The sequence below is a fragment of the Gopherus flavomarginatus genome, chromosome 11 (genome assembly GCF_025201925.1).
Source record: "Gopherus flavomarginatus isolate rGopFla2 chromosome 11, rGopFla2.mat.asm, whole genome shotgun sequence".
Lineage (NCBI taxonomy): Eukaryota > Metazoa > Chordata > Testudines > Testudinidae > Gopherus > Gopherus flavomarginatus.
In genome coordinates this window covers 30683148-30710490 of record NC_066627.1, presented here as the reverse complement: position 1 = coordinate 30710490, position 27343 = coordinate 30683148, and the positions used below count along the sequence as shown (strand labels likewise).

General features: G+C 42.1%; 1 protein-coding gene across 1 annotated transcript in view; it reads right to left on the bottom strand.

Moving 5' to 3' along the window:
• Positions 1-27343, bottom strand: part of LOC127030734 (uncharacterized) — a 790790-nt gene that overhangs the window by 264550 nt on the left and 498897 nt on the right. The window lies entirely within an intron of this gene.

The following is a 27343-nucleotide window of genomic DNA, read 5'->3' as shown; positions in this document are numbered from 1 at the left end:
ACCACACCCACCCACACACACACACACACCAAAAAGTCTGTCCCTGATCCAAACATCTTACATTCCCAGTTCTGCAAGGGACTGAGACACATGCCTAACTTTAAGCACAATTCGTACAAGAAGGAGTGAGTATCAGCAGAGGGAAAATTAGTTTTCATAGTGACCCATCCACTCCCAGTCTTTATTCAGGCCTAATTTGATGGTGTCCAGTTTGCAAATTAATTCCAGTTCTGCAGTTTCTCATTGAAGTCTGTTTTTGAAAATTTTTTGTTGAAGAATTGCCACTTTTAAGTCTGTTATTGAGTGTCCAGGGAGACCAAAGTGCTCTCCTACTGGTTTGTGGATGTTACAATTCTTGATGTCTGATTTGTGTCCATTTATTCTTTTGTGTAGAGACCACATGTGCCAAACTGGAAGCACATGAACTGTCCCAATAATCCCAATGGGATCAACTGTTGGAAATGGGTGACATCAACCTTGATTGCATTGGCCTCGTTAGCACTACAAAAGTAATTTTCCCCCTCTCGATATTCACCCCTTCTTATCAACAGTTGAGAACAGGCCACTTCCACCTTAATTGAATTGGCCTCTGTAGCAGGGTGGACTCCTGCTCTGGGAGAGAAGGGGTTAAAACAGCCTTGGCAAGGGACCGGAGCCGGAAGCCTGGGCTGATGGCAGGAGTGGCTGCAGCTGGGGGCCACACCCCAAACTGAGCCACAAGGCCTAATAAGGCGGCCAGGGAAGCCAGAAGCAAAAGGAGTCTCTCTCTTTTGAGAGAGAGACAGGCCTGGCTGCTTAGGAACTCACCCAGGGGACCTAGAGGAAGGCAGGGCTGGGGGAAAAGCCTTAGGAGCAGGGAAGCCCTAGGCCAGCAACTCCCCAGGCTGCAGGACCTAATTCTAGGCCTCCAAGGTAGTGGACTTGCAGAGGGGCAGCCGGAGGGTGGGTAAAGGCAGCCAGGCCAAACCCCCTTTGCCTATGATGAGTGGCTGATACTGCAGTCTGCCCCAGGGTGTGGGGGCTAGACAATGACTGGGCAGTAGCCAATACTGAGGCAAAGTGGGGATAGTGAGGTGAGGTTCCCCTGGGAGGGAGGAGACCCAGTTAAAGGGGCACCGAGGTCCAGGGAGGGGCCTGGGGCCAGCAGAGGACAGGTGGATCACTGGCCTGCAGAGGGTGCTCCGTAGCTGGAATCAAGCTAATTCCCCAAAGCAACCAGCAGGAGGTGCTGCAGAGGTGAGTCCACATGTTTACAGCCTCATTAGCACTGACCCCCACACACACTTGGTAAGGCAACTACCATCTTTTCATGTGTTGTGAAATATATGGTGCTTACTGTATTTTTCACTCCATGTATCTGATGAAGTGGATTTTAGTCCACAAAAGCTTATGCCCAAATAAATTTGCTAGTCTCTAAGGTGCCATGAGGACTCCTCGTTGTTTTTGCTGATACAGACTAACACAGCTACCACTCTGAAATCTTTCCGAATTGAGGCCCAAGCAAAGCAATTCGAGAGGATGGCTCCAATCCATCAGTCCCTGGGATATGAGGACAGCACACTCCTGCTGCACCATTCAGGGTTAGATGACACCCTGGTAACATGCTTGCATCCAATCTCCCCTAGTGCATCCAATGTCACTACCACTAACAGAGCTTAACTGGTGGGAAAATCCCAATGTAGGTGCACCTGTCCTATCCCACAATAAGTATCCCTCACAGACATTGTGCCACTTTACAGGTAAAGCAGACCCATACCTTCCCAGGGTGGGAGCTCTGCAAAGAAGTTTGGTCATTTTGGAAGCCTTAGGAGGGTGCACTGAACTCCACCTCCTCTTTTTGATTAGCTCTTTCTACTGTACTTTCCAACTCACTGTGCAAAACAAACGTAAAGTGTGATCATTCTGATTTTATGCCTACTTTTCAGGGCTGTAAAAGACCAGGATGCAAAGTGCTGGAAAATCAAGTGTAGTTATTATTGATCTCAGGATAGATGGGCAGCATCCTGATGTCACACACCATTTGCTACGCTTATGCCTTTAAAATTGAAGAACAAGTAAACCCTGAGAGAGACCTTCTCAGAACAAGAGCCCTGATTCTGCAGCTGAGTCTAGTATACCAGTTAGACATAGGTGCAACTCTACCGCTACAGTGAAGATTTACATTGGTCTGCCCTCAGTATCAAGCTATGCTACTACTTGTGCTCAAACAACTTTGTGCATGTAGTTATTCATGTGCTCACTTTTCCACACTCTCGCTCAAGTACATAAATAATATATTTTACCCCTACAAGTGGAGTGCAAATGAGTTTTGTGGATCTCAATTGTCCAGGCAAGTAGCAGTGAGCAAAAATTCTGTGCCTGCAAATATCTGCTGAAGGGAGCCCGCTTAATGCATTATTTGCTTTGTGAGCAGTAAGGTTATTTACATAGATTCACTGAGGAGAATTGCTCTAAGAAGTTACCAAGTCATATTTTTGGCAGAGGATAAGGGGATACAGAAGCATTTACAAAAGCAACAATAGAACTAGACAATCTCTTAATCAATTTATGCAGTTCCCATTTTTATAGCAGACGAAACAATAAATATTGAATGAAGGAAGTTAATCTGCTCCTACAAATTAAATAAAAAGTTACCAAAAAAACCCATGCAAGTGTGTGGGTTCCTGCCAGCTCTGCCTCCATATTTTGAATCCCTAGTTCTACACTAGTGTTATTCTATAAGGTGGTCTTGTCCTTTGGGATTCAATACACTTTGAAGATTGAGCCTGACTTTGGAGGAATCTGAAAAACAATGGCGGAGGCTAAGAGATCGTTCCTCAAAGTGGAGCTGGTTGAAATCTTTCATTCAAAAACCTGCCTTCCTACACCCTCCTTTGTTCCATTTCCTATTGTCATTTCTCCCCTTTAGTCCATTTCTTTCTTTCTTTCTTTTTTTCCATTCTGCCACTAAAAGGGAGAAGTAAAACCCACATTGAAAAATTGTTATGGGGGGAAGTTGTTGAAAAATAGAAAATTTCAATTTTTTTATGAAACATGCTTACTGGCTCCATTCCAAACTTGCTTAAAACCAGCATCTTCCTTAAATCCATGACTCCCATTTCTAACATGCTGCTTTATATTTAATAAGCTCCAGTCTACCCCTCTGCTTTTTTATCTTCCTACTTTTGGTTTGGAAGCCACTTCAGAGGAGAGAAAGACAGCTCTTACCACCCAAGTGTGATGAGCCCCATGCAGAAATGTGTGGTTAAAGCTTTCCTTCTTTGCTTCATCACAAGTTCATTCTTTATGCCCTTTCATGTCTTGCTGTTGTATTGCATTGATGCTTATTTCCTTGCCTTCTGAGCTACACAGGAAGTAAATTCCCTAATTTATTAGTGCATCCCAAACAATTTAGGCTGTCTAATCAGAAAATAATTCCTTACACTGCCTTAAAAAAAAAGCCCACTCCTGTCTTTTATCAATCATGGGACTGAAATAAAGCAGCAACTATATACAAAGAAAGTGACAGATGTCTTATTTATGTATTGGTCCCTTTAAGACAGCAATGAAACTGTCAGGCCAAACAATACATCTCTCATTAGTTCAAAGTACAAACAAGCTGAAAAGTGGCAGGAGAAAAAGTCAATCAAATCTGCTTGATGAAATAAACTAATTAGGTAAATTACACCTCAATAATGATGTTAATTGTGCAGACATCATACCCTGCAGTGCTACTGCTGTTCAGTACGTCTTCTGGCTGTGTAACATTAGCGTTTGATTCCTAGTGCTGATGCCAACTCACTCAGGGGCATAACGTTTGCAAGGCGCCAGAGGTCACTGGCAGTGGAGATCAAACCTGTGACCCCCAGATCTAAAAGCATGCACCCTCTGTCACTCCTCTATTAACTCTAGGGCTGTACTGACTCATAAACCTGTATGATGTCCAGCCACAAGACAGAGGACAAAGTTATGCTGGGTAAGTGTGGTTTACACTTAGCTGATACTAAGGGCTCTGCCCATCCAATCAGGCTTCCAATATTTACAAGTTAAAAATATGCTTCCCACAAACATATTCTAATATTCACTTAAAATACAATGTTTCAAAAAACCTCACCCAAGTTGCTCCTCTATGCAACCTCATGCCTTAAGTAGTTCCATTGGTTTCAGGTACTCAGCACCAGTAAGGGTATCAGAATATGGCATTAAGAGATCTTTGAATGCAACTCCATTTAAACACCGATGGGGGGAAGAGATGAAAAAAACAACCCTAGAGGCAAGACTCTTCCCTATTCCAGGATAAGGTGAGTGCAGGATGTGGATGGCGGGCACTGGGGAAACTAGCTACAGATTTCTGTTTCTAAGACTGCCCCTAGTCCACCCCAGACATAACCCTTATCCTGGGAGAGAAGGGGGCATTTGGCATTAGGTACAGCTTTGCTTGCTTTAAGCCCATTAAGAATTCATCTCTATCATGAGTATTCTCATCTGGAACCAGATTACGTGCCAAGGGGGCAGAACTGGGACTGAGAGTCTGGGATTGTAATGATGTAAGAGGCACAAATATTTGGAAGTCAGTAGAGCTACCCAGCTAAGAACTGGGTATATTTAGTGCAAATAGGATATAATTTTAGAAGTGAAGTTCTACTCCAGAAATAGCTTTATACTAATATAAAAATTAATACAAATTTAGCAAATATACAAAAAAAATTATAGGCCTGTTTCACCATTGAATTAGTTCAGTTAATTTCAACTCATTGAAAGCAATGGTGGCAGACTAGAATAAAATTAGTTATGCACTGCCGAATCAGATCTCAAAAGTTTATTTCCCTTGATATTATGGAGATCATTAATAACTTGTGACACTAAGGTCACACAGAAGGTAAAAACCCTGACTGCACTGCAGATCAAGAGATACATTTCCCTCTCCAGTGGCATATGTCCTGACCTTGAACTCCTGACCACCCTGGAGGAGTTTGAACCCTATCTTTTGTTGCGAATTAGATGCTTCCAAATCTTAGCTACATTAAAAGAAAATTAACATAGAGATGTGTCCTGTGGCTTTTGTGCTTAGGATGTCCACATCCGTGGATAAAAAGCCCAACAGTGGGCTCAGAAAGAGAGAAAGACCTCTGTGAAAATTGATTTCAGATGAAAATTGATTATAGTTTTTGTAAGACAGAGAAAAATTCAGTTTACAAAGCAAGAAAAATGACAAACATTCAGTTCATATGCTAGCCTAAAACCCACTGAGATTATCTGGCTAGGATACCTCTGTCAGTTGACTGTCTCCATTCTATAGAACCAGGCTTTGTTTAGAGTTATACTTGTACAACATAGGGTAGTGGGGTTTTTTGAACTGCAAATACAACACAGCCTCTGACGCAGAGCTGGAATTTCATTTACAGTAATATCACTCTAGTATTTGGCTAAACACTGATGAAAAAAATGGAGGGCCAGGTTCAGTGGCTAAAGGGCAATTTTTATTTTCATGTAATTTTTTTAATGTTTGGAGGCTTGTACTTGTCAAGGTTAAGAGACTGGCAGCTTCAGAAGATGCAGTCTTTTGTCAGCTTGTGAAAATGGTGCAAAGGGGACTGTGCTCCCAGAGGGCAGTGCTCACTGGGAGCTAAGCCAGCCTGTCCTTGGATTTTTTCCCCCCAGCAAGGTTCAGAAAGGTGCTTCTCCTTCCTGACCCATTTCAGCACCAAGTATGTCCGACACTGTTATTTAATAGAAATGGATGACTACACTGGACAGCTTCATGAGAACAGCGGATCAACACTGAAAGCGCTGACTTATAACAGAATGGGAAACAACCCTTATTAAAGAATGTGACAATTTTACAGTAATAAAAATCCTTGGCTACCTTTCTATGTACCTCAGGATTTTATACTGCCACTCATCTCTGTAGAATGCAAGCACTGTCCTCTTAAAATCCACAGCAAGACCCTAATGGACTTCATAAAGTCTGACACCTCTCCCTTTTTGGGGTAAAAACTCTCCTTGGGGTAGGGTTTGAGTTTAAGTTTCATTAATTTACATTTGCTGTTTTTTGTTTAGGTTGATTTGTTTCAGGACTTGTTGGCTGGTTGGGTAGAAAGGGTAGCAGGGTTGGGTCATTCTCATAGTGGAAAGGCTTTTTGAAGGGGCAGATTTTGTAGGGGCTTGCCTTATCTCCTCTGGGAGCATGCCCTACAGCTGGATCCCCTCAGGCCCATGTAATGCTGCTGTAAAGTGTAAATTGGGATTCAAAAGGAGCTTAATGAGGTTTAATACTTATGGAATTCGGGGCTGAACTTGAGAATCTCAGCCACAGGCCAGAGGATGATAGCGTTGTCTTTCAGGAGGGAAAGTTAAGACTTTGAGGAAAGTGCCCCATAGCAGTTAACTCCCAGCCACAGCTAAGTCAGTGAATCAGTGATGTCTCTGGTGTGGTGGATTTTTCTTTTGTGGAGCAACAGTAAGGGAGAAAGAGGAGAGCCACTTTCCTTTTCTCCTCACTAAACTTTGTGATTCAGTTCTGTGATGGAGGCTTTTCCGTTCTTCTCATTCACTCTCACAGAGGTGGTTCAACAACAACCCCCTTCCCCCCCCTCTAAAATACAAATCACAAGAGCCATTTCCAGGAGAGGGAGGGGAATAAAAGCATAGCTCAGTTCTTCCATACTCTGCCCATAAGAGGCTTCCCTCTGGTTCACCTGGCATAGGAGCTATGGATTGCTGCGTGTAAGGAGGGGAGCTGCAGTGTGCTGATTTCAAAGCTAGCCACGAGATGGGAATTCTGGTCATGGATTAAGCCCTCAAAATTCCTCTCTTTCCCCACCAGCTCCCCACCACCCTAGCTGCTGACAAATGTAACAACTCCCACACTTCTGGTTTTCTCTCACCCCTCCATAATCCATTGTGCTTCAAGTGGGTGAGTCAAAGCAACAGGGCAGAAGAACATTGCAGAAGATTGAGAGGTGGGAAAGACAATTGAGCTCACTTCCCATTAATAACTGGTTAGGATAATGAGACTAGATTATCAGGCGATTCCACAACCCTTAGATAGTGGCAACTACTGACCTGGACCTGGATTTTAAGCAAATGACTTATAATAGAGGTGAAATCTCCATATTTCATTATGGCTCCCCTGAGCCATCATCCGTATTGGCACTACAAGAATCCCTTTGTCCAGACCCTATGCTGTACTGAGTCTATACATACTATGTAAGCCTGTGCTTATTGCCAGAGTTGGGCCCAAGATGCCTCTGAACTTATCCAGTATTTGGATCCAAGGTTTTCGCTTGGTGTATTACAGAAACAGAGGCGAGTTGTCATGATTGGCTCCATGGTTGAACTTTCTCAAGACTCAGGGGCAGCTGGATATATAGTTACTAACTGCTGTAGTTAATCCGCGGGAAGGGTGGGGACAGTTAAGGAAATAGGAACCCAGGAAACAAACACTGCTATAGGTGCCTTGGCCACTTACCCTCCTAGTAAAGTTTGGGTCAGGGGGGAAGGAAACAGGATCGGGCTAAATCTCACTCAGAATATGTTACTGGATTCCCAGGGCAGGCAATACTGCAAGGAGAGAGGGCTCCCCTGCGCATTGCTGTCCTCTCAGGCTCTTTCCCTTCCCCAACCAGTGTGAGGTGTTTTAAGGCATCTATAAAGAAAAACACCCACAAATGCTGATTTAATAAAGGGTCAGGGAGAGTGAGGTGGGAGTGGAAAATTTCTGCATCCTGACCTGTGCAACACAGAGTGTTTCAACAGCTCTTGCAAAGCCTTTTACAACAAGATCAGGCTGCCAGCACCTTGCAAAACAAGTTTGCCAAAACAGCAAGGCTGAGGATGTTCCTGCTATCCAGTGAAAAGCATTACAACAGCAAACAGAAGAATATAGGGGAAGATGTTTGGAATTTTTATTGTTACTTAAATAGAGAAAAACAGGGAGAGAATTCAGTGTTCACTCACACAGGAAAATCTCATTCAGGCTAAAACAGTCTAGTTAAAAATAATAATAGAAAAAGAGCAAGAAAAAAGTACTTTGAGCTAAATTCTCCATTTGGCAAGACTGGGGCTGTGGCAGGGCAAAGCTGGTTTTAAGCCTTCTTTTTCATCTCCTCTATTCTGGCCCTAGCCACCAGCATAAGGTAGAGCAGCCCCAGGGCTGCTGAAGTGCATGCTGCACTGAAATGAATCCATTACACAGATGAGAATATCCAGAGAGCAGTGCACTCCGGCCATGGCCCTGCCTGGTCACATCACATACATGGGGAGGAGGGGATGCTGCAAAAAAAAAAAAGTCGGGGGGGGATGGTGGTGGGGGTGGAGCCATTATGGAAGCTCTATGCTACCCAGGCTTAGAGAGTGGTGTGGACATATCTTTGGGTGCTTTGGAAATCCCCACCCCGACTACCACATTTTCTTCATTGCTCAGGTGACAGGTTGCCACATACAGGAAAACAACTTATAACTCTTTGTGCTCCTATTTTTAAAGAAAAAAATACACTCCATTTCTTTTTGCTATTAACGCTCAAAGAGAAAGTCGTTTCTGATATTAGGGTTACATGCTGAATGCTACCAGCATTCTCATCCAAATGTCATTTAACCTACCCAGCATTTTAGTGCTGAATCCTCAGCGGCACTAGTTCTGGAAGTGACACCCACTTCTCACTGTACAAAGAAAACCAATATGTGTGCCATGTGTTTGTCATATGTTTGCTAAGCTCTATTGCCAAGTATTGTTGTCAGTAGATGCTATACATACAGGGCCTGATCTTGAAACAATTTAGTCATAATTGTACACTCCAAGGCCTACACAACTGCATACCTAACTTGTATGCATGATCATAGCAACTGTGTGTGCAAATGGAGTAATTATGCCTGCAAATAACTATTTCTTGCATGTGCAATTATCTGATTTGTGAGCAAATTAGACATTGCCCAGCATTTGCACTTTGCATGTGTAACTGTGCAATTAATTTGTTTGATAGTTAGCCCCATACACACCCAAATGCAGCTCTGCTATATATTATAGACATGTATGAAACAGGAATGAGAAAGAATGGGCAAGATCCCAAATAAAAGATAGGAGGGTACTGTTAACAGAATAAAGCTTTATATAGACATAGATGCGCACATGTTAATTGGAATTTCTCCCAAATATTTAAACATTTAAACAATCTCTTTTTCTCCTCTTCCTTCCTTCAATGTAAAAGAAATAGCTTGATTAATTTATAGTCTGTGCTCGAGTGTGTAAAATAAGAATGTAGAGGCTTCCATCTCTAGATTACCATTTGGGCTGGATTCAAACTAACAGTGACCAAAAGTTGTTACTTGGGCAGAGAACTCTTCACTGGGACCAGGAAAGAGAATTTCCTCTGGGACAGAAGGAAGATAACTAGAACCAGTCACTTCAAAAAAAAAAAATCTGTGGACGTTTTTGACTTTGTCAACAACAAAAAAATCCCCAACTTCATGTGTGTGTTGACAAAAGTCAAAAACGTCCACAGATTATTATTTTTTTTAAAAAGAGAGAGCGGGGGTTGGTTCTAGTTGTTATCCTCCTGCTGTCCTAGACCAGCAGTTCTCAGCCAGAGGTCTGGGGCCGTGAGCAGGTTTCAGGGGATCTGCCAAGCAGGGTCAGTGTTAGACTCTCTGGGGCCCAGGGCAGAAAGTTGAAGCCCCCCTGTGTGGACCTGAAGCCTAGGGTCCTGAATCCCACTACCCTGTGCTCTATCCAAAGCCTGGGCAATTTAGCTTTGAGGGGCCCCTGTGGCATGGGGCACTTGTGGCCCTGCTTGCTACCCCCTAATTTTGGCAGTGGCTTTTATATGCAGAAAAACAGTTATTGTGGCACTGGTGGGCTGAGGAGTTTTTACAGCATGTTGTGGGGGAGGGAGGGCTCAGAAACAAAAAGGCTGAGAATCCCTGTCCTAGAGGAAATTATCTCAGTCCAGACCTATTTGAAGAGTTGTCTGTATCACAAAGAAAGAAGAAAAAATAAAATCACCCTCACTCTTTTCCCCTGGGGGAGGGCAGGGGAGAGAGCAAGCACACACACACGTACGTAGAGTTAGCAGGGAAACTAAACTGCACTGGTATTACTAAGATATGAGGCAATAAAGTCCAGTCCATCCGGTACTTGGCTGCACTCAAGAGACCTGAATGCCAGTCTTGGCTCTGCCATTGGCCTGTTGTCTAGTCTTGGGCAAGTCACCTCATCTCTATTTCCCTCCCCCTCTTTTTCTGTTTTGTCTATTTAGATTCTAAACATTGTAGGGCATGGACTGTCTGTTATTAGCCGTGTAGGCGTGTGGTCCCGTAAGGGAGCCTTGAACATGTAAACTGATTGTGTGGGGTCAAGGGAACACGATGAGCTTCACTTCCACAACAGGAGGCTGAGAAACACTTAGAAGCACGTGCACATTTTACAGTAAAATAAGTCAGTTACATTTGGGATGCATCCTAGAGAGTCAGCACTCTAAGGCCTAGTCTCCACAAGACCAAGCATTATAGATCAATTGCTCCTGTCAACTCTGCTCCCATCCACACACAAACCCCTCACTTGTATGCGGTGATGGGAGTAACAGGAGCTGACACAACTACAGGCTCAGCTCGTCAGCTGCTCTCATGCCTGCTCCATGCCGTGGGTACAGGCTAGCACCACGACAATGTTCAAGAGCCATTAGCTGTCCGGTGACTTCCCACAACTCCAGGGCCTCTTGCCAAATCTTTTTTTACTTGCCATCTATCTAGTCCCTGGTGCCAGACTGGAAGTGACCTGTCACTTAAGCAACACCAGTCGCAGCCTCCCTAAAATTCTCCAACTGGCCTTCTGCATAACGGGGTGATTATGATGGACACAAGTCCATTGGAAGGGGATTTTATATTTTAAAGTCTTCCCCAAAAATACTAAAAGAAGCTCTGTTAACTTCTTTAGCAGGAGCCAGCAGCTGCTTTGCCACATTATGCCTACTTCCAAATAAGGTAACTGGGTGTGCTACTTGTTAGCTGGTTGCCTATGCATATATTTGCATGTGCATTAAGCTGACCCAAGCACACGGTCGCAGTACTTTGATTGGACATGCAATCCTCTGTAGCACCTTTGTACACTGATCTGCAAATCTGACTCATCAAATCATGCTCATGCACTCCCAGCATTTAGCACCTCCAAGAGTGTCTGTGGACTCGGGACCAAGGGACAGAGAGATGAAGATCCAAGTTAGTGATTAACAAGCTATTTCCCATTGTATGTACACTTTGAAAAATAATCTCATGATAAATAATGTAGTTCTCAAAAGTTTTGTTTCACCCCAGGGCAAAAACAATAAATAACCTGACAGAGCTTTTATCAATCAATTTTCATTCAGTTTCTTTCCATTTAAAAAGTCTTGGGAAGCTCTGAGTAACATTCGCAGCAATCAAATTAGAAGAAAAACAGCAGTATTTTGTAAAGGAGTGTGGCTCAGATGTTTAGCAATTTGTTGTGGATAAAGGATAGATCACGCTGAATAACTGTATTGCAAATCACAATGTCCCATGGGATTCATTTGCTTTTTCAGCTACAAAGCCTCAGTGTGTTACTCTTTGACTTGGAAGGGTCTGATTTTTGTATTAATTTTGGTTAATAATATTGACAAGGGCTGTGCAAAAAACAAATATTTCATCATATGTAAATAATAGCAGCTTACTTTGGCCAGCGATTTATTTTCCCCATCCTAGGTATGTGATTATCATGATGTGAACACCACACTCTTCATGGAGTTCTGAAGTTGTCATTATTAAGCAATGCAAATTATCATTTTGATCCTGAGCCAGTCTACCTGCCTGGCCTGATCTCTGTTGGACTGGTGCAAATCCAGAATAATTCCACAGGAGTACCTCTGGTTTTACACCTGTCTGCCTGCAATCAGAAACTTGCCCAATATACTAAAAAGCGCAGAACTGCAGGACATTGGCACCTGCGTAGATTTGAAAGTTAGATGCAATAGTGTTACCATGGCCCCTTCCCCACCCTGTGCAGGAATTTATGAGCAAAGAAATAGAAATTCACTGTTTGATCCCTAAGCCCAGCAGATTTTAGATTTGCTTACAGTTCAGCACAGAAAAACAAGGAGCAAGGGAGATAAGAATGCAGAAACATCCATCATTTGCAGATACAAATGTACAACATTGACCACAAAGAAGAGGGAATTTTTTTTAAGTTAAAACAATAGGAATGTGGTTTGGAAATAGCAATACTTATTTCAATTGCAGATATTGTGCAATGAAACCACCAAATACTCAGCCTACCCAATTACTATTGTTGAGGGAAAATACTTGTTTGAAATAAAGAAGCCCCAAGTAATAGGCTACTTACAAAACTTTTATTGTGTTTAACCAAGCTTAATGTCTCAGTGGAATTACAAACTGCTTAGATACCAATTTGATAGGCATCCAATATGGGCCCAATCCAGGTCTCAGGGAAGTTAAGTCAACTCAGTTACATTGCTCAGCCAACGTACCCCAGGTGTAGACAGCACTGGGTCAATGGAAGAATTCTGTCAATCTAGCTACTGCCTCTCAGGAAGGTGGATTAACAACAGCAATGGGAGAACCCCTCCCATCGGTGTAGGTAGTGTCTACATTGAAGTGCTACAGTGGCACAGCTGCAGTTTTGCAGTTGTTCCATGGTAGCATTTCAAAATGTAGACAGTCCTTTAGCGTCCCATGTAAACCAGGCCTTAGCACTTCTCTACACAAGAAAATTGGGTCACCATAACTACATCGCTCAGGGATGTGAAAACTATGCCGCTAAGGGGTGTGGATTTAAGCCAGCCTAAGTCCTTGTGTAGATAGCACTAGGCTGATGGGAGAATTCTTCCGTTGACATAGCTCCTGCCTCTCGGGGAGGTGAATTACCTATGCCAATACCTGCCTCTCATCGGCATAGGTAGTGTCTACACTGAAGCATTATACCAGCACAGCTGTGCCGCTGTAGAGTTTTAAGTATAGAGAAGCCCTAAGTCACCTTTCTAGCAGGATAATTACATCCACAATAGGTGTTGTAGCAATGTAACTATTTCATCGGGGAGGGGAAGGGAAGGCGAAAGAGAGGGAAATCTCACTCCTAGCCATAATAATTATACCAATGCAAAGTCTGTGCAGATCCAGGCCTCAGCCTCCACCCAGGAGTAAAATAACTCTGCACCATCACCATCCCCCACCAAAAAAACCCCCCATGGAGTTTTACAAATTAATACATTTTAGAATCTTTCTGGCTTCAGAGTCTTTAGGGTTTAAATCTTCAAGTTTTTCTCCACAACCACAAGGGCTAGAAAGTTAGCTTTTTTTTTTTTAAATGAGAATCTCAAATTTATAAAACTCCAGAAGATCAGGCCAAAAAACCCCTAAATGTCACATGAATCATGATGATATATCCTGAGCATTGGCAACACTGGGCCTTGTCTATACATAAACTTACAACTGGCTTAACTAATGGGGTTTTTGTTTTTTGTTCTATTTTAAACCCATTTACTGTAGAGCTAGTCAAAAAAGTCACAAGGGAATTGTGCAAAAATTTCACTATTTTGTTTTCCTTTTTGATTAATTTCAAAGTATCAATGAAATTTTCAAATATTTCAACCAATTTGGGTGTACTTTTTCTTTAAGTCTATACTATGATGTCAGGCAAGAGGGAGAGTAAAATTTTCCAGGCAGAGGCTCCAGAGTAAAACAGGGAGAGGTACAGAATTTAGAAATAACTGTTTTCCTGATTATAATGAAAGTCCTTGTTCAGTGTTGGAAGAAAACAACTCTGTGATTTGTTACCATTGTCACATGACAGTGTTAAACAAACAATTTTTAATGAAGCTACCATGTCTCTTTTCTAAGACATGAAGAACCCACATTTTGAGCTGTTTGTACTTATGGAAACCAAGAAAATTTTAGGAGGATTTAAGTAATGGCGTGTAACCCTTCTGCCCCTCTGAGTTGGCAGCCACAAGGGCCGGGTTCTGTATCCAGGGGTTCCGTTTCAATAACACAATGCATAACCGGCTCAAGCCCCCACCCAGTGACCTGGGACACTTACATACCACCCCCCCCGGGCGCCTCTAGGAGGCAATACTTCCCCTCTCGCAAGCATGGAGTCTGAGTGTAGCAAAATCCTTTTAATAAAGGAAGGAAACAATGCGGCATCCCATTGGAGAAACACCACAAACAGGATTATAACACAAACCATAAGCAAAAACCCACCTCCAAGTATGTTTGCCAATGTCCTTTCCCCCTTAGGGTCTTAAGCCCAATTACCCCAAAGTCCAACAACCCCGAAAGTCTCTGGTCAGTGCCACTCCAGAATTCAAAAGTTTATCTGCAGAGTTTTACCCCCTCAGTCTGGGTGGAAATGGAGGGGGGAGTCCACACAAGGTGTTAAGGGGCACCTTACGTGGGCCAGGACCAACCGCACCTCCTCTCCATGGAGTTCTGCTGCAGCCTTCACCATGACCAGCTCCACTACACCAGCTGTGCTGCTCCTCCAGCCATCCCTGCAACCAGCTTCACTCCGCTCACTGTTCCATGGGCTGCTCCAACATGCTGCAAACTGCTCCGCTCTGCCAGCCGCTTAACGATAGGTCTTCAGGCTCCCCCACTAGTTAACACAGCACTCAGTGATTTCAGCTCTTAGTAGGGGAGCCCTGGTGCTGGTGCACCATTAGCCCAACATGAATTCAGCTCAGCAGTCTCTAGATGGACTCCTAATGGAATCAAAATTAGCTCTACTCTTTTACAGTGGAGAAAGGAGGATTTGCAATAGGTGTTCCAGGCCCTCAAAAGGGGCCCCTACCATCAGATACACACACCAGTCCCCAATCTCTCTCAATTCACTGGGTTTTGGAACCCATGTCCCTTGTCTAGCAAGTGTCACTTAATTTATATTGAGATATCTCTGTCATAAAGCAGTCTCGTAGTTCCTCATTCACATAATCAGGTGGCAACACTTTATTTATCCTGCCCCAATAACAAAGAAATTGGGGATCCCAGAGCTGTCAAAATAACCATCCCAGGCTGCCTTGTGCTATGCTGGGTGTGCCCATGCAAATACTTGAGATTTCACACTTTCTGAAATTCTTTCCACACTTCCCATAATTCACCAGATGTCAGGGTAGAGCTCATCCTGACTCTGCTTACGGGAGCAAACTTTAAATTTAATTTTTAACTTTAAAATTCATTGGACGTGAAGATGATACTGCCAAGTTAAAGATCATATATTTTTAAATAATCAAGCATCCTTTCTTGCATCTTATTAAAAGACAATTTAAAAAAAAATCATCATTTATGCTGTTTGTTTACTCTTTCTTTGCAAGCAGCTTGGAATATAAAAACAGACCCATGAGACCAGACACAGTCTTACAAGCTTTCCAAGCAGAGAGCTCTCACTGAATTCAGTGGGAGTCCCATGCATCCAATGCCGGAGGGCCCATTTCATTTCTGTTTATAATTAGTTCCCTTTCTAGTGCCCTAGCATTAGCAAAATATGCAGCATTTGTAAGATAACTTTTAAGTCCCAAGTACATTTTTTCTATTGGATTTTTTCCTCCAACATTAGCATTCTTCGCTGATGCAGCAGGTCAGGGATACGTTAGCCTGAAGCTGCTCTTTAACCATGTCTCACCTGGGGCGGGGTTTGTACACCCCATCACAGGTGGGTTCTCTGCTTGATTGATCTGCTTCTTCTCTGGGATCCTGCCATGAAATATGTTGAATTTGTGACATCTCAAAGATCTCCCTGGCTCTATTCTGTGATGTTACAAATACGAGAGGAGGACTTCACTGCTGGATCCAGCATAAGGGTATAGTTTGCTCAGGATGGATAGACAGGGGAAAAAGGGAGGAGGTGTTGCCTTATATATTAAAAATGTACACACTTGGATTGAGGTGGAGATGGACATAGGAGACGGAAGTGTTGAGAGTCTGTAGGTTAGGCTAAAGGGGGTAAAAAACAAGGGTGATGTCGTGCTAGGAGTCTACTCCAGGCCATCTAACCAGGTGGAAGAGGTGGATGAGGCTTTTTTTAAACAACTAACAAAATCATCCAAAGCCCAAGATTTGGTGGTGATGGGGGACTTCAACTATCCAGATATATGTTGGGAAAATAACACCGCGGGGCACAGACTATCCAATAAGTTCCTGGACTGCATTGCAGACAACTTTTTATTTCAGAAGGTTGAAAAAGCTACTGGGGGGAAGCTGTTCTAGACTTGATTTTAACAAATAGGGAGGAACTTGTTGAGAATTTGAAAGTAGAAGGAAGCTTGGGTGAAAGTGATCATGAAATCATAGAGTTTGCAATTCTAAGGAAGGGTAGAAGGGAGTACAGCAAAATAGAGACAATGGATTTCAGGAAGGTGGATTTTGGTAAGCTCAGAGAGCTGATAGGTAAGGTCCCATGGGAATCAAGGCTGAGGGGAAAAACAGCTGAGGAGAGTTGGCAGTTTTTCAAAGGGACACTATTAAGGGCCCAAAAGCAAGCTATTCCGATGGGTAGGAAAGATAGAAAATGTGGCAAAAGACCACCTTGGCTTAACCACAAGATCTTGCGTGACCTACAAAATAAAAAGGAGTCATATAAAAAATGGAAACTAGGTCAGATTACAAAGGATTAATATAGGCAAATAACACAGGAATGCAGGGGCAAGATTAGAAAGGCAAAGGCACAAAATGAGCTCAAACTAGCTATAGGAATAAAGGGAAACAAGAAGACTTTTTAGAAGCAAGAGGAAGACCAAGAACAGGGTAGGCCCACTGCTCAGTGAGGAGGGAGAAGCAGTAACAGGAAACTTAGAAATGGCAGACATGCTTCATGACTTCTTTGTTTCAGTCTTCACTGAGAAGTCTGAAGGAATGTCTAACATAGTGAATGCTTATGGGAAGGGGGTAGGTTTAGAAGAGAAAATAAAAAAAGAGCAAGTTAAAAATGACTTAGAAAAGTTAGATGCCTGCAAGTCACCAGGGCCTGATGAAATGCATCCTAGAATACTCAAGGAGTTAATAGAGGAGGTATCTGAGCCTCTAGCTATTATCTTTGGAAATCATGGGAGACGGGAGAGATTCCAGAAGACTGGAAAAGGGCAAATATAGTGCCCATCTATAAAAAGGGAAATAAAAACAACCCAGGAAACTACAGACCAGTTAGTTTAACTTCTGTGCCAGGGAAGATAATGGAGCAAGTAATTAAGGAAATCATCTGCAAACACTTGCAAGATGGTAAGGTGATAGGGAATAGCCAGCATGGATTTGTAAAGAACAAATCGTGTCAAACCAATCTGATAGCTTTCTTTGATAGGATAACGAGTCTTGCAGATAAGGGAGAAGCAGTAGATGTGGTATACCTAGACTTTAGCAAGGCATTTGTTACGGTCTTGCATGATATCCTTATTGATAAACTAGGCAAATACAATTTAGATGGGGATACTATAAGGTGGGTGCATAACTGCCTGGATAACCATACTCAGAGAGTAGTTATTAATGACTCCCAATCCTGCTGGAAAAGTATAACAAGTGAGGTTCCGCAGGGGTCTGTTTTGGGACCGGCTCTGTTCAATATCTTCATCAACGACTTAGATGTTGGCATAGAAAGTACGCTTATTAAGTTTGCAGATGATATCAAACTGGGAGGGATTGCAACTGCTTTGGAGGACAGGGTCAAAATACAAAATGATCTGGACAAATTGGAGAAATGGTCTGAGGTAAACCGGATGAAGTTCAATAAAGACAAATGCAAAGTGTTCCACTTAGGAAGGAACAATCAGTTTCACACATACAGAATGGGAAGAGACTGTCTAGGAAGGAGTATGGCAGAAAGAGATCTAGGGGTCATAGTGGACCACAAGCTAAATATGAGTCAACAGTGTGATACTCTTGCAAAAAAAGCAAACGTGATTCTAGGATGCATTAACAGATGTGTTGTAAACAAGACACGAGAAGTCATTCTTCCGCTCTACTCTGCGCTGGTTAGGCCTCAACTGGAGTATTGTGTCCAGTTCTGGGCACCGCATTTCAAGAAAGATGTGGAGAAATTGGAGAGGGTCCAGAGAAGAGCAACAAGAATGATTAAAGGTCTTGAGAACAAGACCTATGAAGGAAGGCTGAAAGAATTGGGTTTGTTTAGTTTGCAAAAGAGAAGACTGAGAGGGGACATGATAGCAGTTTTCAGGTATCTAAAAGGGTGTCACCAAGAGGAGGGAGAAAACTTGTTCACCTTAGCCTCTAATGATAGAACAAGAAGCAATGGGCTTAAACTGCAGCAAGGGAGATTTAGGTTGGACATCAGGAAAAAGTTCCTAACTGTCAGGGTAGTTAAACACTGGAATAAATTGCTTAGGGAGGTTGTGGAATCTCCATCTCTGGAGATATTTAAGAGTAGGTTAGATAAATGTCTATCAGGGATGGTCTAGACAGTATTTGGTCCTGCCATGAGGGCAGGGTACTGGACTCGATGACCTCTCGAGGTCCCTTCCAGTCCTAAAGTCTATGAATCAGCTCAGATCATAGGAAAGAGCATCTGATCAAAGACATATCTACAGTGACAGTGAAAGGAACACAGAGAATGACACAATTGTGTGTATGTATGTGCTAACTTCCTCTCTAGCGGGGATGAGACCTCCCAGGCAACCATACTTAGCACTTTACAGTACTTCATATTGCTTAAATGTATCTGGGCAAACAGCTGGACTTTGTAAATGACTTCATGGAGCATTTCTCTTAATATCAGTTTTCTGTAAGACATTTTATTATAATAATGGGGGAAGTGTTCAAAGATGCAAAGAGGAGTTAACCTCTCATTGACTTTAAATGGGAATTGGGTGTCTAACTGCCCTTTAGATCTACAAAATATATTCTTCATCATAAACAACATAGCTTCAAGTCTCTCTCCAAACTATTTGACAGTGTCCCTTTAGATGGGGAATCCCTCTCCCCATCAGTATACTAACACATTAGCCACATAGGGAGAGACAGCCTTTGTCCTGAACAGATGAATTTTTCATCTACCTTTTCTTGTAATGCATTTTGGCATCCGTAGTCAGGGCATCTTGTGAATCCATACAAATGATCACTCTGCACTGCTTGGCCACTGTTAGCACACAGGCAACTGGGTGTGGACGTGCTCAGGTTCCATCTACTGCCAAGACTCACAAATATTATAGGAACAAGAGGAAACAGCAGAACAAAGGAGAACACTAGAGGGGGGGAAAGAGATATTGTGACTAATTCTCTATGTTTTAGGTGCAAATCAGCAAATCATACTTATGCTGCATCAGCTTTCTCCCCGGGTGCCAAGTGCAGCTGTCCAGTGGGACCTGAGTCTAATAAAGACAAGGCTACTGGTGTAAAATAATGCTTTTTGTGGAGTAAAACTTTTACTTTGCATTACTTGATCAGAATTTAACCTCCTACCGGCTCCAGCCCGGCACAAGCCCACAGAATTAAATTCATTATTATTCATTATTCAAACACCATCCCTTTGTTTTCTGGAATAGCTTTGTAGCCTGGAGTCAAATGAGCTAAAGTAAAATTATGTGACTTGGCATTGAGAATATATTACCTCAGCTGCCAGAACGGATTTAGCAGAATATGTGAGCAGTTCGTCACTTCTTCCACAACTGCTTTCATGCACACAAAGGGGTATGACAGCTCCTGAGTTATGAGGGGCCATTCTAAGGGCTGTGATGGATTAGATTGTTTTATGCACTGACTTAAGATCTCATTTCCTGCAACATTCACAAGTGCTTTCTCCGTGGCTGGATGGAAACCTGCTCTGTCCTATGTATATTGCCCTCCCTTGTTAGCTGGAGAAAACGATAGGATCAGGGAACTCACGCTGGTAAGAGCTCTTATTTGGTCAGGGGTTCAAAGGAGGTCTCCAAATAGGCTGGGACATATAAAAGCTGGAAAGGGGGTTCTCCCGACCCTTTTTACTTAGTCCTAATGGATTTATTCTAGAATAACAGTGGCTTAAAGTGAGCACAGGACTGGGAGCTGAGGACTCAGTTCTAATCAGAGCTCTGACACTCATTCCAGGTGTCATCCTGCAGATCTTACAATGCAATACCCCCATTGACTTCGAATGGACTGCTGGACTGGCCCCTGCCTCTGTGGTTTTGGACAAGTTCCTTAACTACTCTGTGCCTCAGTGTCCCCATCTGTAGTATGAGGGTAGCAACGCTGATCTCATGAAGTTACTGGGAGGATTAATTGAATTAACCAGATTCTATTTAAGTATTAATAATGCGTTATAAATAATAGCTCAGTAAACATGGATATTTGAGTAAAATCTAACAAACAAATCAGCTACCTAAAAATTAATAGAGCCTTTGTTTAAGGGGAAAAAAGAAAATTATGAAACAATTCTCGAATTACAGATCATGTACCATAAGCACATGGTCACTAACACATAATCATGGGCTAATAGTCTGTTTTTTCCTGTTCTTTCCTTGAGCTGTATCATAATAGAATCTATGAACTGCAAGCTTCATGGTAATTAATCTTTGAACTACTTGTTAACTTCAAGAGTGAGCTGAATACCAAGTTGTGGGTATTTGCAATTCCTGTCTTTACTAACGGTGTGTGAAAAAAACTCCTATCAAATGCATAATGAAACCAAGAAACATCAAGCACAATTCTGCTCTCAGTGTAAATAGGGAATGAGGGCTTGTTTAAACCAAAGAAGTTCGCACTGATGAAACTATACCAACACAGTAAAAATTATTTGTCACGTAATTCAAACCAGTACAAGCCCTATTTTATACAAGTGCTGTGGATCTACACCAAAGGTTTGAGTCAGTGTAGCTACAACAGTGGAAAACAAGCCAGTGGAGTCAGGTCTTAATTTGCCAAACTCAATGGATGCACCCTGGTGTATAATTGGTATACATGCGAGGAAGATCAAGCCAATTTTGCTTCTGGTTTCTGAGTAATATGGGGAAGGATGGAAAGGGGAATTTTTTGGGTGCATTTCTGAGACTTTTAAGCTGGCAATATGATGTTAGTGGCATTGACAGATTCCCAGGATGAATGAGCTATTTATGAGATAATGGGGAATTTGGAAAGTCCCATTGGACAGGGCTAAATGGAGCTGTGCAAACATTTCCTCAGAATGTGTAGAGTTGTAAGAAATTCTTTTCAACTTTTGGAAAAAGACAGAATACCGGAATTGTAACTTGTACTTGCTAAGACTTACAAGGCTTTAACATATTAGCAGCCCAGAGTTACATTGTACATATGCTTCTAAATTCATAATGCTTCTAAAAATGTGTTTAGAATGTGGACCAGGATGTAACAGAACCTGCATCTTAGATATAATTTAATACATTCAGACTAGTTAAGTCTGTCTTTATCCCACCTGCCCCTCCCCAAATCTCATTTTGAGCCCTGCCTTGTGTCCATTGGATTCAGTGGAAATCTTTCCATTAACTCCAATGAATGCTAGGTCTGTCCTTAAGACCTCAGTTCATTGGTCCATTCCTATTCAGCAACACAGGCTTAACACTGAACACACATGCCTAAGTGCTTTGCTGAACAGAGATGGTTTTAAGCATGTTTAGCCTCCTAAAGGTTAGAATATTTCATTCTAATTTTGGTGGTTGGGCTTGGCGTGGAGATGGCTGGGTGATGTTAAGTGCCTTGTCAGATACAGGTCAGACTAGATGATTCTGGGGTCGCTTCTGGCCTTAAATTTTATGATTTGCTGAACTGGGACATAAATGCAGAGTCCTAAATACTGTCAACTTAGTTATCCATGTAATTCTAGTTTGATGGGCTATTTGGTGCCTATTTATATATAAACTACATGAATAAAATACATCACTAGGAATATTTTTAAGGTATAACCAGGATACATTTATGGCATAGACATGATACAGGAGGTGGATATGAAACAAACATTTGTACAGATAATTACAAGCTGAAGTGAACTTGAAGCTCTAATACCTGGAATAGCAGACAAAATTGACAAAAGATTCAATTGGATGTGCAAAATGAATGGCCAATTTAGAGATGTAATTATACATGCAAAGCATGTACTTGTGCAAGTTGTGCATGCAACTGCATATACAATCACAGATATCACATGCACAAGGCTGGCACACAATTTCTCACACACATCTTGAGTATATATTTATTCATTAAAGTTTTTTTAAGTTTGTCTATTAACTATTAATTCAGAAGGATACCTAAAAATCAACAAATAAATAAAAATAAAAGCTTTCTTTCCCCTATGAGGACTTTCTGTACTGCTGATTCATAGGCCCCCCATTAACATCACTTGGGAAGCATAGCTTAGAGTCAGTTAGTAACTGCTTAAGGAAGTGACCTACATGGACAAAAAGTGATGTGATCGAAAATACTGAAATCCTTGAAGTATCTTTTGCAAGAGGATAACATTTGCTTTTTGTAGAGAATGAGTGAGCTAAAACCTCTTGTCCTTCAAGAGGATTTGATATATCTGTACTGTATAAACATTGGTGGATTTCCATGAATAAGTTACTTATAACAACCCATATTACTATAATTATATTACTATAGTATCTTATTAAATGGAAAGAGATACATATAGTTACAGTCTAGTTATTAGATGTTCAATTCCAAATGATTGTAAAGAACATAGTCATTAAGATTCAACATCTGTTTAATAAGTATCTCTTATTACATAGTTGTACTTAAGTCTACAGGCAAAATCTGATTTAACAGGAGACGTAGTTTAAATAAACTAATTATGCAAGCATGATCTAAAACCAAACTAAACATGGACCTTTGAAAGTGACACATGAATTTAATCAAAGCAAGGCCCTCAAAGTGAGTAGAACTCAACCACTAGACTGACTCATTCACATATTTTGATTTCACAGCTGAAAGCAGTGAGGCCAGCACCCTCTGGTAGTTTCCTGACTGAACAACACCTCCCCTGCCCATGGATCAGAAAGGGGCAAGTTGTCTCTCTGTTTCAAGTAACAGGAAATGTTGATGTGCTTCATCTGGGAAAGCTCAAGGCGTCACCTTCCCAATCATAGTGAAATCCCCTACGGTCTGTGCTATAAAATACTTTCACATGTTGATGGGTTTAAGGTGGTGGGGGCCTTACTCTAACCGAGACAGGTGACTCCACAAAAGCCTCTCACTGGGTTTCCCCTTGTAGTGTCTAAACTGTCACAAACCTGAGAAACACCATTCATTTCAGGCATCAGAATTAGAGCTGTCTGGGAAACCAAATTTCAGTTCTGTGAAGTTTGGAGTTTTCAGAGTTTTCTTTATCCCAAATCAGGCTGAAAAGATTTTTTTAAAATAATTAATGGAAATGAAACCCCACAATATTTCATTTTGGAAACACTGAAATGTGGCGATTCCAAACTAACTAGGCTCTCTGGGATCCCCAGCTGTCTGCCTAGCAAGCTGCTGTTGAGCCAGCCCAGAAAGCCCCGGCAGCTCCTAAATGAAATCAAAATGCTTCGTGTCAGTTTCATTGCTGCCCACCACTGAATACTAGCTGTAAAACTCACAAAACTCTTGTTGTCAAGTTAACAAGAGTCTGGTCAGTTTCATCACTGCTATTCAGTGATGAGTCACAGTGCAACTGATAAGAATAATGTCAATTTCAATCCACAGCTACCTGGGTTTCTATGTCCCTGGCCCTGCTACAGCCTGCCAGGTGGGCAGCCAGAAACTATGCAGAGCCTGGAACCTCCTGGGTTTTTGGTAGCCTACCTGGCAGGCTGACAACGAGCCAGGAGACTGGAAACCCTGGAATACTGGACTCCAAGGTAGTTTGCAAGGCAGGCGATCCTGGAGCAGGGATCTTAAAAGCCCAGCTCCATCACGGCCGCCGGGGTGGGGGGGTGGCAAGTGGGGCAATTTGCCCAAAGCCCCCCATGAGAGTTTTTGGTGGGTCTTTGGCAGCAGGTCCTTCAGTGCTGCCAAACACGCCCAGATCGAGTGAAGGACCCACTGCTGAAGACCCAGAGCTTCTTCCCTCCGGGTCCTCAGTGGCAATTCGATAGCAGAGGCTCCTTCTGCACTGGGTCTTTGGCAGCAATGCAGTGGTGGGTCCTTCACTCGCTCTGGGACCCACCGCCGAAGTGCCCCAAAGACCCGGAGCGGAAGGACCCCCACTGCCAAAGACCCCAGGCCCCCTGAATCCTCTGGGCGGCCCTGGATTCCCCAGCTGCATGCCAAGCAGATGAGTTAGTAGGAAACCTGCCTGGGTTTCATCAGAAGTTTCCTGAAACTGAACTATTTTCATAAAACATCTTGATTGATAAAACTGGAAAATTTCAATGAAAAAATGTTTCATCAGATTTTTTCCAACCACCACTAATGAGAACCTCAGCTTTAATTAATTACTTTTTGAAAGGTACATTTCTAGCTCTCTTGGTTGCAGATAAAATCTTGGAAATATGAACTTGGATGCACATAAAGGTTCAAAAACCAGAAGGCAAATAAAAAAAGAAGACTTAAAAAAAAAAACCTTTTGATTTTTAAGCCAATCTCCTGCTTTGGGTGTGAGGGGCGGTCTAACTTGTGATTTCTGAATGTTTGGAGATGGCAGTGCTGCACTTGATAAATTCCTGAATGCTACACCTTTTTCCATGTCTCTGTTAGAGAACTTGCTCTAGTTCCTCACAATATTTTGGTGGAAAAGATATGAGATTTCATGACAGATGTGAAATAAATACAAATCCCCAATGCAGCTGGATGAAGACCACAAAACAAACAAACAAACAAACAAAACAGATCCACAAATATTTCCTTGAATTTTTAAATATACCTGTTTCAGACACACACAGCTTTTGGCTGTTTCTTAAAGAATTGGGAGCACAGATTCCTTCAAGAGATCCATGGCAGTAGCTGGGCACTCAGAACTTTGAAAAATCAGGGAGGCATCCTAATATGGATGTAGGCACCTAAATGTCAACTAATGTTTTTCAAAATGTTGGCCTAAATTTTTGGATAAATTATTTGTTGAGGGGTAAGAGCTCAATTCTATTTAGCTGTGACCCAAAGTAAAGAAAGACACCCGATCTCCCTAACACCACAGAGTAACTCTGTGAGAACATGCTTCTACTGATAAAATAGCACATTTCCACATGGCAAAACAAACGAACAAAAAAGCCAATGATTTATTAAGACTATCTCAGCTGGGACACTCCAAACTATCCAGCCTATCAACTGTGATGTACTGAGTGAAGGTAACATAGTACAATGTAACAACTATATCTAGTGGTAAGTAGGTGTCCCCAGATTTTATTTCTCAACTGTAAATCTAATAAATATATACATAACTAAAATCTAATTTGATTAAATTTACTGTGGTACTAAACATATTTGAAGCTCGGTCTGTAAGTGGATATATTTTCCAAGATTAGATTCCTTGTCATTGTTCTTGATAGTCTCCATTCAGTATAAAGCTCTAAAGATTCAGGATTCTCTCTCTCTCATAGCCTCTAGCCCCCAACCCCCTTTTCTTTTGTTGTCTGATTCCCTCATCAAGCTATCACAACCTTGATCACAAGTGCACTGACTCCCTGCGATATAACAGAACATGCTCTGTGTACTACTCCAATTCAGTGTCATATGCAATAAATAGAAGGCAATGCAAATAGCTACATATTGCAGCCACATCTCCTGTTAGTGTTCAGTATAGCTGTATATAACACCAACATGGTTTTTTAGGTTTACTGGATTATTCTAGGAGCAGTTAGTAGATTCTGACAGGACCTAGGGGAAGAGGGATGCCAGACTTACAGCTTTTGGTCTAAGCACCAAGTTAAACAGTTGCCTCTATTAATCAGGTTACTAATAAGTGTACAGAAGTGGTAAAGACAAGCATATACTCCCCAGGAATAAATGAACTCCACACTGAAATTAAGCACATTCAAGTTCCATTCAAGACCAGTGTTTGCAAACTAAGGCTTCAATCCTGTAATCAGACACATTCATTCTGACCCCTGCTCCCGTGCAAAGCTGCTATGATGTCTGTTGGCCTCCACATATGTGATTGCAGGATTTGTCTGAGATTGGGGGGAGGGAAGAAAGGAACTTGGATTGCAAGATCCTTGGGGCGGGGACTAAATTTTTGGTTGTGATTGTACACCGCCTACCACAAGGAGGTCCTGGTCCATGACAAGGACTCCTAAGCTCTACCACAATACAGATAAACAAACAGAAGAAGAATGCCGATTCTACATTTCACAGTTAGTTTGGTTTATTTATTTATTTTTATAGACGTGTATAGGTGAGGCTAGCATGAAATCCCATCTCGCAAACCCTGAGCCGCATTAGATGCAGATCTTCACAATCTGGGCCTCTTTCTACAGTGTGCCAGATCTGGATTTCCACATTTGAAGAGCTTCTGGCCTTTGGGGAAGCTCTTTATATCTAAATCTGGCCCTCAAGTCTGAGTGTCTGGCTCATGTCTATTAAAAATATAGATCAGGCCCCAGAACAACATCTGACATCCCCTTTATAACCAAAAGAGTCTGCCATGATTAATGGGCTCACAATGAAAATGGTAGGAATTGAAAATGATTTGCAACCAATTCATTAAAATAGCATTAATCATGATAATTGATAGGTTAAATAATTATGGTTATAATCTGGATGTCATATGGATTTCCATAGGAATTCTGTAGTAATTCAAAATTCATTCATTAATGTCTGGCTATTTCATAGTGCCAACCATACCAGATCTTTTAATAGAACAGACATCTCTCATGATATAAAGAATTCAAGGAGTTGTAGCAGATGATGAGGGTTTCTTCCGAGAGAAAACACATTTTGGTGCAATGGCAGAATTACCTGATCATCTGAAAAGTCTGTAACACCTTTCCTCCCAAATGCTTTATGCACTGGAGGTGAAATTCAGCCCCGGGAAGAGGGCCAGCACACATCCCAGACACTCTTGTATCCTACTTCAGTCCTCCAAACAAGGTGAATTGCACTCTATACAGAAGACTGCTGAAGGATCCTCAACTCTATATTTGCACAGGACAATGGCAGGGGCAGGCAGGCGAACTAGACCCCATCACAGGCCTGTTCCCTCTTGGATCTCTAGGGTCCCCGGAATGGCTTTCACCTGTGATATTGGTTTCTCTTGGTGTAACTCCAACAGGTGCTTACTGCAGCTCCTCTTGACAACACCAGCAGGCTTGCATGGAAATGACTCAACATATCATGGCAAAAGTAATTTTGTTTGAATTCAATTAAAAAAAAAAGTGTAACAGGCCCCAGCCCCCGAATTGTAGACCTTAGGGGGTAAAAGCAAAGTAGGCAGAGGAAGAAAAAGGCCTGCTTTAGATAGTACAGAAGAACTATTAAATAGAAGGGGTGTCTCTGTGATTTACCA